Below are 8,670 nucleotides of genomic sequence, written 5' to 3' on the forward strand. Positions count from 1 at the left end.
TTTTTCTGAGGACATTTTTTGGGTCCTGCAAGATACCAGCCACTGCCAGAAAGTTTTATTTATCCAAATGGAAGAGATTTTCTGTCTGGTGTCTTTCTCTTAAGTTGGATCCAGTTTCTGTAGTAGTTCCTTTGGTTCTCTCTTATTTGTGTGAATTACTCAATGCTGGGTTGACATACTCTTTTGTTAAAGCCCACCTGTCAGCCATTTCTGCTTATCTGCCTTTGTCCCCCCTTTAGCTTCTAGATTCGAGGTCAAACAATTTTTTAAAGCTGTTCTTCATATTAAGCCTCCCAGGAAGAAGCCTGTTCTTCCTTCTTGGGATCTTAATTTTGTCCTGGAAAATTGCTTCTGAGCCTGCAGTTTCAGCTTCCTTACAGAATTGTTCTTGGAAGACTGTTCTTTTGGCCCCCACCTCAGCTAGGCAGTTGTCTGAGCTGCAGACCCTAATGGCTGTTCCTCCCTTTTTGGTTTTTCATAAGGACAGGTTGTTTCTTCATACTAATTCTTCTTTTATACCCAAGGTGGTGTATGAGTTGTCTCTTAATCAGTCTATTCATTTGCTCACTTTTTTCCCTTCTCCACAGTCTGCTAATGAGAAAGTTCTTCACACCTTTGATTTGCATAGACAACTCAGAGATATTATTTGGATAAAACTAAACCCTTCCTAAATCTGAACAGCTTTTTGTTTCTTTTCTTCCTAGATCTTTAGGTTTGGCTATTTCTAAGCAAACCATTTCTTCTTGGATATCTAAAGCCATTTCTTTTTGTTACTCCCTTCATGGGAAAAGCCTTCCTTCTTCTGTTAAGGCTGATTCTGCCAGGGCTGTGGCTTCATCTGTTGCTTTTTTCAAAGGTTTGTTTATTTATTTGACTTTGTTTACTGGGAAAGTCCGAATGGGTAATACCCATTTTCAGAGGAGGCCCGGGGAGAAAAGCACCATTTGCTTACATTGCATTATACTATCTAGTCAAACACAAAGTAGTTGCATTTCTATTTACATTTATACACAAACAATGGTTACATTTATAGATATAAATTCTAAGATTTTTAAAGAGGTGGAAATAAAGAGAAAGCACATGTGGGCTACATAGGATTGTCAAAGGAGAGATTACTATCTACCTGGGTCCCCAGATCTCTTATTACCTCTTCTGTATTAAGGGGACTGCCACCTATGTGGTAATTCATGGGTGTTTTGTTTTTCCCAAATGGGATGACTATGCATTTTGTGGCATTTAGCTTGAGACCATGACTTTGACACCAGGTGTCTGTCTCAGTAAGGCCCTTTTGGAGAATGTCCGTGTCAGCCGGAGAGTCAATTATGGCTCCCAGTTTGCAGTCATCGGCGAACTTGGTTAGCCATAGTCCTCCTGTGTTTGCCTGTACTTCTGAGAAGTATATGTTGAACAGTAGGGGTCCCAGGACCCAGCCTTGTGGGACACCACTTGTGACTGGTTTAGAGTCGGACCCGGAGCCCGCTATTCTTACCGTGTGAGTTCTGTCTGTTAGTCAGTTGGCAACCCATCTCGTGACGTAGGGGTTTATGTTCAGGCTGGTGCATCTTTCTATAATTCCTGAGTTGTGAATGGTGTCAAAAGCCTTGGCGAGGTCAAGGTAGGCTGTGTGAACTACCTTCCCCTCATCTATGGCCTTGGTGACTATCTTGAAGAAGTCAACCAGGTTTAGTAGGCATGATCTACCCTTAACAAAGCCGAAATGGGTCAGGTCAAGTGTTTGAAGGTTCCCAATGTCTTTGTTAATGAGTTACATGATGATGCACTCTATAGCCTTGCAGATCAGGCTAGTCAGGCTTATGGGGCGATAGTTACTAGGGTCAATTGTGGCCCCTCCTTTGTGGAGCGGAATAACCGCTGCTGTGCACCATTTTATGGGCACATAGCCGGTGGAGAGGCTGAGGTTGAACAGTGTGTTTAGGTGGGGGGTTAGTTCATTCTGTAGTTCATGCAAGACGCAGTCTGGGACACCATCTGACCCCATTGATGCTGTGCTTTTGGCTTTTGAAAGGGCTGTTTTCACCTGTGCGTCTGTGATTTCCGGGACACTACACTTTTCCGGTATTGTTGTTGGCCCTTTTGGGGTTGAGTGGGGGGAGAAGTTTGCTCTGACTCTATCTGCCAGGATGTTGGCAATATTAGTGGGTTCAGTATATTTTGTGATATTTTGCTCTAGCTCAGAGCATATCTGCAAGTTGCCACCTAGATTCTTGACATAGCTAAAGAAGGCTTTGTGGTTATCTTTTGAATCCTTGGCTATTTTTCTTTCGAAGTTAGCCTTGGAGGATTTTATGAGGGACCTTAGTTTCTTACTGATACTGATTAGGGATGTCTTACCTTCTTGGGATTTGCTTTTTTTCTGAACTAGTTTCCTCCTTCTATTGTATAACCTGCTTATGGCAGGGGTCCACCAGACTGGTTTCATTCTCTTAGGGGAGTGAGTCTTGGTTTTGCTAGGGATGGCATGATCCATGCATCCTTGTAGATGCTCATAGAGTGCATTTGTAAAGGTTCCTGCATCTTGGACACTGTTATCCTTTAGTGTGGGGGCTGTGAAACTTACCACCTCCGTCTTAAGTAAGGTGAAGTTTGCTATAGAAAAGTTTTTCACTGTGGTATCCATGGTTGGAGGTGGTGGTGTGGTGTGGACATCCAGAGTGATTAGTTTATGGTCTGATCTAACCAGTGACGGGTTGACCTCCGTTGTGGAACACCTGTCACCCATGTTGGTGATGACCAGGTCCAATATGTTTTCACCTCTGTAGGGGAGTTTACCAGCTGATCCAGGGCATTTGAGTTGATAAATTCCAGGAAGTGCTGGACCTGGGAGTTTGTACTTGAGTAGTTTTCCCAGTTAACGGTAGGGTAATTTAAATTGCCCAATATCAGGGTGTTAGGTATGACCTTCATGTTTTCCAGTGCCTCCAGAAAGGCGGAGTGGTGGTCCTGGGTCATGGAGGGTGATCTGTAGCAGGCCACAATTTGCATTGCAGATTTGCCTGATGTTAGTTGCACATGGATGATCTTGGAGGTATCATGCTGCGCCACTAACCTGGAGGTGTAGGCATCCTTGATGAATATAGATACACCCCCTCCTTTTGCGTTTCGGTCCATGTTATGTGGCCGAAATGTGTGGTATGAGTTGTAGCCCGGTAGTGCTGGGGTGCTCTGTGGATCCTTGAACCAGGTTTCAGTTACTGCACAGATGTTGACGTTATCCATACTGAGGAGTGCTTCGAGCACGTGCATGAAATTTAAACTCCTGGCGTTGAGTAGCATAACCCTCATTTTTTTATTTGTGCTGTTTACAGAGGTGGGTTTGACTTTTGAGCCTTGCCTAAAAAAGGCACTATGGGGGCAGCAAGAGCCTTGGCCAGTATTCAAAAGCCTAGGGGTGACAGGTGCAAGCCATCTCTTGTAAAGCAACGAGGCTTGTCAAGCATGTTGTCCCAGGCTGACAGACATTGGATCCCTTTTGAATAACACCAGAAGCTTAGCCAATTGTTGAAATTGATAATTTTTTCTTTATACTGCAGTATCATTCTTGGTGAGGGCAGGATGCTACTCAGGGTCAGAGTCATACCCGCCTGGGCTACATGATCAGAGAGCTCTTACATGTCTCTTTTCATGTAGTCAAGGGAGGTATGTCTCAGGTTATTTACACCAACATGAACAATGACAGAGTCATATTTGTACTTGTTCTGGAGTGACCTGAGTGCTTGTGTTATGTGGCGGATTCTGGCTCCCGACAGGCATCTAACAGTAACCTTCTCCTTGTCCAGTCTAGTGAGTGGGACGTCAGTGTGCCTGACTATAGAGTTGCCTATTACTAGTGTGTTAGGTATGTTATTTTGCCTTAAGGGCTGTGATTGTGCAGCACACTGATTTTGTGTTTTATGTGTTGTCTGGTTTGTGATGGGAGGTGCAGGTTTTTGGGTGTCTGCTTTGGAGGTCTGTGATGCTTTTGCAGGTTTTTATTTAGAGCCTCCAAGTATGATTTTGTGTATTTATGTGTATTTTCCACCAGTGCTGGTTTAGTATGTCTCTGTGAGGCTGGAGGTGTGGTGCAAGTGTTAACCTTCTCCTCATGACTGTCTGTTCCAGTCTTGGGTTGAGAGAGCTTAGCCTCCAATTTAGCTATATAATTGCATCTCTTGCATATGTTAATGTTTTGTGGTAGGAGAAGAGGGTTGTCTGTGTACATGAGGCAGTTGTAACATTGCCTTAGGATACCCAGGTTCACCAGCTGGACTGGTGAGTATACCTGAAATTGCCCTTTGGTCATGCCTGAATAGTAGGGTGAGCTGCTTAGTTGGTGAGGGGTGATGAGCCTTGCCCTGCTGGGCAATCAAGTGTTGGGGTATATTAGTGCTTGCTATTAGGTGTGAGCAAGTGCTGGACTGTAGGAGTACTAGAATGGAGGTCCTTTGCTGGACAGTAGGGTAGTAATACGTTTTGTAGTGAGGGCATTTTTCTGGATGATGATTGAGTTTGTGGGCTGTTGTCAGTTGTGAATATGTTAGACAGTTGTGCAGTTCAAGCCAGTTTAATTGCTTTAAGCCAAGACAGTGGTGAGTCCTATGAGGGAGACTGGTGGCAAATTTAGCTATTTTATTGTAGCAGGAGGCAAGTTTCCTTCTTTGAACAATGTTTATGCTTGTTAGGATAGGAACGGCATGTAAGAGAGTGGCCAGTAAGAAGGTGGTGGCTAGAGGTTTTCTTGCAGTATCTGTAAGGAATCCATTGATCATGTAAAGGGAGCCTAGTTTCTGGAATGTAGATTTAATGGATTGCAGTATATGGCGGTCATATTTGAGACTGTCATCTATTATAATGCCTAGAAGTTTACTGTGAGATTCAGTTTCAATGACAGTATTATGTGCTGACTTTATGGTAAAAGACTGCTTTTGATTTTGGCAACTTTTTGAGGTGAAATGTTTTAACTTAGTTTTCTTGGGGTTGAGTAAGAGGTTTGATTCTTTCAGCCATGTTTCTACAGAGGAGAAAGATTTTTGGGTAATGTCTTGGAGCTTTATTTATTGTTGAGGCTGCACATATTAATGCTGAGCCATCTGCATACTGAACTAAACTAGCATGGTGAGTGGAGGTGTGGAGGTCATTAATACATATATTAAATAGTAGAGGACCCAGGATACAGCCCTGGGGGACACCTGTAGTAATTAGTTGAATGGATGAGTAGGTTTGTTGCCATTTAATGGCTTGCTGCCTTCCAGATAGGTAACTAAGGAACCACAACAAAGAGTATTGTGAAAGTCCTATTGAGAGTCGAACTAGCAGTTGCTGGTCTGAGACAGTATCAAATGCCTTTGACAAGTCTAAGAACATGGTAGACAAACGTAGACCATTGTTTCTATGTTGGTTTATTATATTGGTAAAGTGTAGTAGAGCAGTAGTGGTGCTGTGCTGGGGCCTAAAGCCATGTTGTGTTTCTGACTGCAGGTTATTTGAGGTTAGGTATTGCATCAGCTGCATATGGATGCATTTCTCTAATATTTTGGAGAATGGGGAGAGAATTGCTATTGGTCTGTAGTGATTACATTCTGTATATTTGCCACCTTTGTGCAGTGGTATGATGTAGGGTTTTTTCCACAGTGATGGGACACATCTTTCTGCTATGGACCTATTAATCAGTAAGGATGCAGGGAAGCCATGACTTTTGCTGTCATTTTTAGGTAGTCTGATGGTAGTTGGTCTACAGCTAAAGTAGTTTTTAGTTTAAGGAGCAACTGAGGTAGGTACCGGACTAAAATTGAAGAGCTGTGGGTGGCTTTGAGTGGACAGGGGTAGAGTGAGGGGGCAGATGTGTTAGTGTCTAACAGAAATAATACTGATTGTATAACGTAGGAATTAAACTATGTGGGGATAGAGTCTGCCATAGTGTCTGTTTTTGGAGATGGAGTAGTTTATTTAGTGATGATCAAAAAGGTTTTGGGTTATTTATATGCTTGCCTTGTAGGTTGGTATAGTATGTTTGCTTATCCTGTTTGACATGGAGTTTTGCAAGGTTTCTAAGATGTCTGAATTGCTGGAGGGCATTTTGAGTTCTAGTTTTATACCAGTTTTTCCAGGCTTTATCCATTTTTATCATGATTTTTGTTTCCTTTGTCGGCCATGGTGCAGGTTGGCTTTACTCTTTTATTAAGTATTGGTGCTAGATTATTTAATGTCTGTAAGAATGCATTATTAAAGTGTTCTACAGCAGTATCTAGCTGCATTGTTCTAAGTACATTCCAATTGTATTTTTTAGTGTTTCATTGAAGATATATTTGCTGAAATTGGTTGTATTTTGTATTTGATTATATATAATATGTTTATATAGATTATGGTGAGTTGTAATAATTATGCTATCTGAGAGGCAGCCTACTTTTGTCAGTTTGTCTGGATTGTTTATAAGAATCTAATCTAATGTTGAGTGCCTTCCTGAAGTTTTATTGATTCTAGTAGCTATGGTTATTAATTGTCTGAAGTTGTACAGGTTTATGGATTTAGTGGGGGTCGTGGAATTTATGAGTTGCCAGTGTAATTTTCAGTCTCCAAGTATTATAGTTTCATGGTTGATTTGTTGAGATATCCAGTACATGATACTTTCAGCTGTAATTGATGTTATTCCCTGGTGGTGAATATAAATGACTGTTAAACATATAGTTTTCTTACTTTATATTTTAGTAGTGTTTGAAGTTCAGCACTGTTAAATGTGGGTATGTCCTGTGGAAGTAAGCTGATAGGGATTTTTTATAGATGATTGCTGCACCATCTGCACGCTTGTTTTCTGTCATGCCTGAGTATATTTGTATCCAGTGGGATGATCTCATTATCCTTTATTTCTTTTTTATAGATGATTGCTGCACCATCTGCATGCTTGTTTTCTGTCATTCCTGAGTATATTTGTATCCAGTGGGATGATCTCATTATCCTTTATTTCTTTTTTATAGGTGATTGCTGCACCATCTGCACGCTTGTTTTCTGTCATGCCTGAGTATATTTGTATCCAGTGGGATGATCTCATTATCCTTTATTTTTTTTTATAGATGATTGCTGCACCATCTGCACGCTTGTTTTCTGTCATGCCTGAGTATATTTGTATCCAGTGGGATGAGCTCATTATCCTTTATTTCTTTTTTATAGGTGATTGCTGCACCATCTGCACACTTGTTCTCTGTCCTGCCTGAGTATATTGTATCCAGTGGGATGAGCTCATTATCCTTTATTTCTTTTTTATAGGTGATTGCTGCACCATCTGCACGCTTGTTTTCTGTCATGCCTGAGTATATTTGTATCCAGTGGGATGATCTCATTATCCTTTATTTCTTTTTTATAGGTGATTGCTGCACCATCTGCACGCTTGTTTACTGTCATGCCTGAGTATATTGTATCCAGTGGGATGAGCTCATTATCCTTTATTTCTTTTTTATAGGTGATTGCTGCACCATCTGCACGCTTGTTTTCTGTCATGTCTGAGTATATTTGTATCCAGTGGGATGATCTCATTATCCTTTATTTCTTTTTTATAGATGATTGCTGCACCATCTGCATGCTTGTTTTCTGTCATGCCTGAGTATATTTGTATCCAGTGGGATGAGCTCATTATCCTTTATTTCTTTTTATAGATGCTTGCTGCACCATCTGCACGCTTGTTTTCTGTCATGCCTGAGTATATTTGCATCCACTGGGATGAGCTCATTATCCTTTATTTCTTTTTTATAGGTGATTGCTGCACCATCTGCATGCTTGTTTTCTGTCATGCCTGAGTATATTTGTATCCAGTGGGATGATCTCATTATCCTTTATTTCTTTTTTATAGATGATTGCTGCACCATCTGCACGCTTGTTTTCTGTCATGCCTGAGTATATTTGTATCCAGTGGGATGAGCTCATTATCCTTTATTTCTTTTTTATAGGTGATTGCTGCACCATCTGCACGCTTGTTTTCTGTCATGTCTGAGTATATTTGTATCCAGTGGGATGATCTCATTATCCTTTATTTCTTTTTTATAGATGATTGCTGCACCATCTGCATGCTTGTTTTCTGTCATGCCTGAGTATATTTGTATCCAGTGGGATGATCTCATTATCCTTTATTTCTTTTTTATAGGTGATTTCTGCACCATCTGCACGCTTGTTTTCTGTCATGCCTGAGTATATTTGTATCCGGTGGGATGAGCTCATTATCCTTTATTTCTTTTTTATAGGTGATTTCTGCACCATCTGCCGCTTGTTTTCCTGTCATGCCTGAGTATATTTGTTTTCTGTCATGCCTGAGTATATTTGTATCCAGTGGGATGATCTCATTATCCTTTATTTCTTTTTTATAGGTGATTGCTGCACCATCTGCACGCTTGTTTTCTGTCATGCCTGAGTATATTTGTATCCAGTGGGATGATCTCATTATCCTTTATTTCTTTTTTATAGGTGATTGCTGCACCATCTGCACGCTTGTTTTCTGTCATGCCTGAGTATATTTGTATCCAGTGGGATGATCTCATTATCCTTTATTTCTTTTTTAACCAGATTTCAGTAGTATGACTACATCAGGAGTGTATGTGGCAAGGTAGGCATGTATGTCATGGATTTTATTGCACATACTTTTTTGGTTCTTGTTTAATAAGGTGAGTTTGGGCTCTGTTTTGAGATGTG

The sequence above is a fragment of the Protopterus annectens genome, chromosome 17.part0 (genome assembly GCF_019279795.1).
Source record: "Protopterus annectens isolate FY-2018-M chromosome 17.part0, PAN1.0, whole genome shotgun sequence".
NCBI classification, from domain to species: domain Eukaryota; kingdom Metazoa; phylum Chordata; order Ceratodontiformes; family Protopteridae; genus Protopterus; species Protopterus annectens.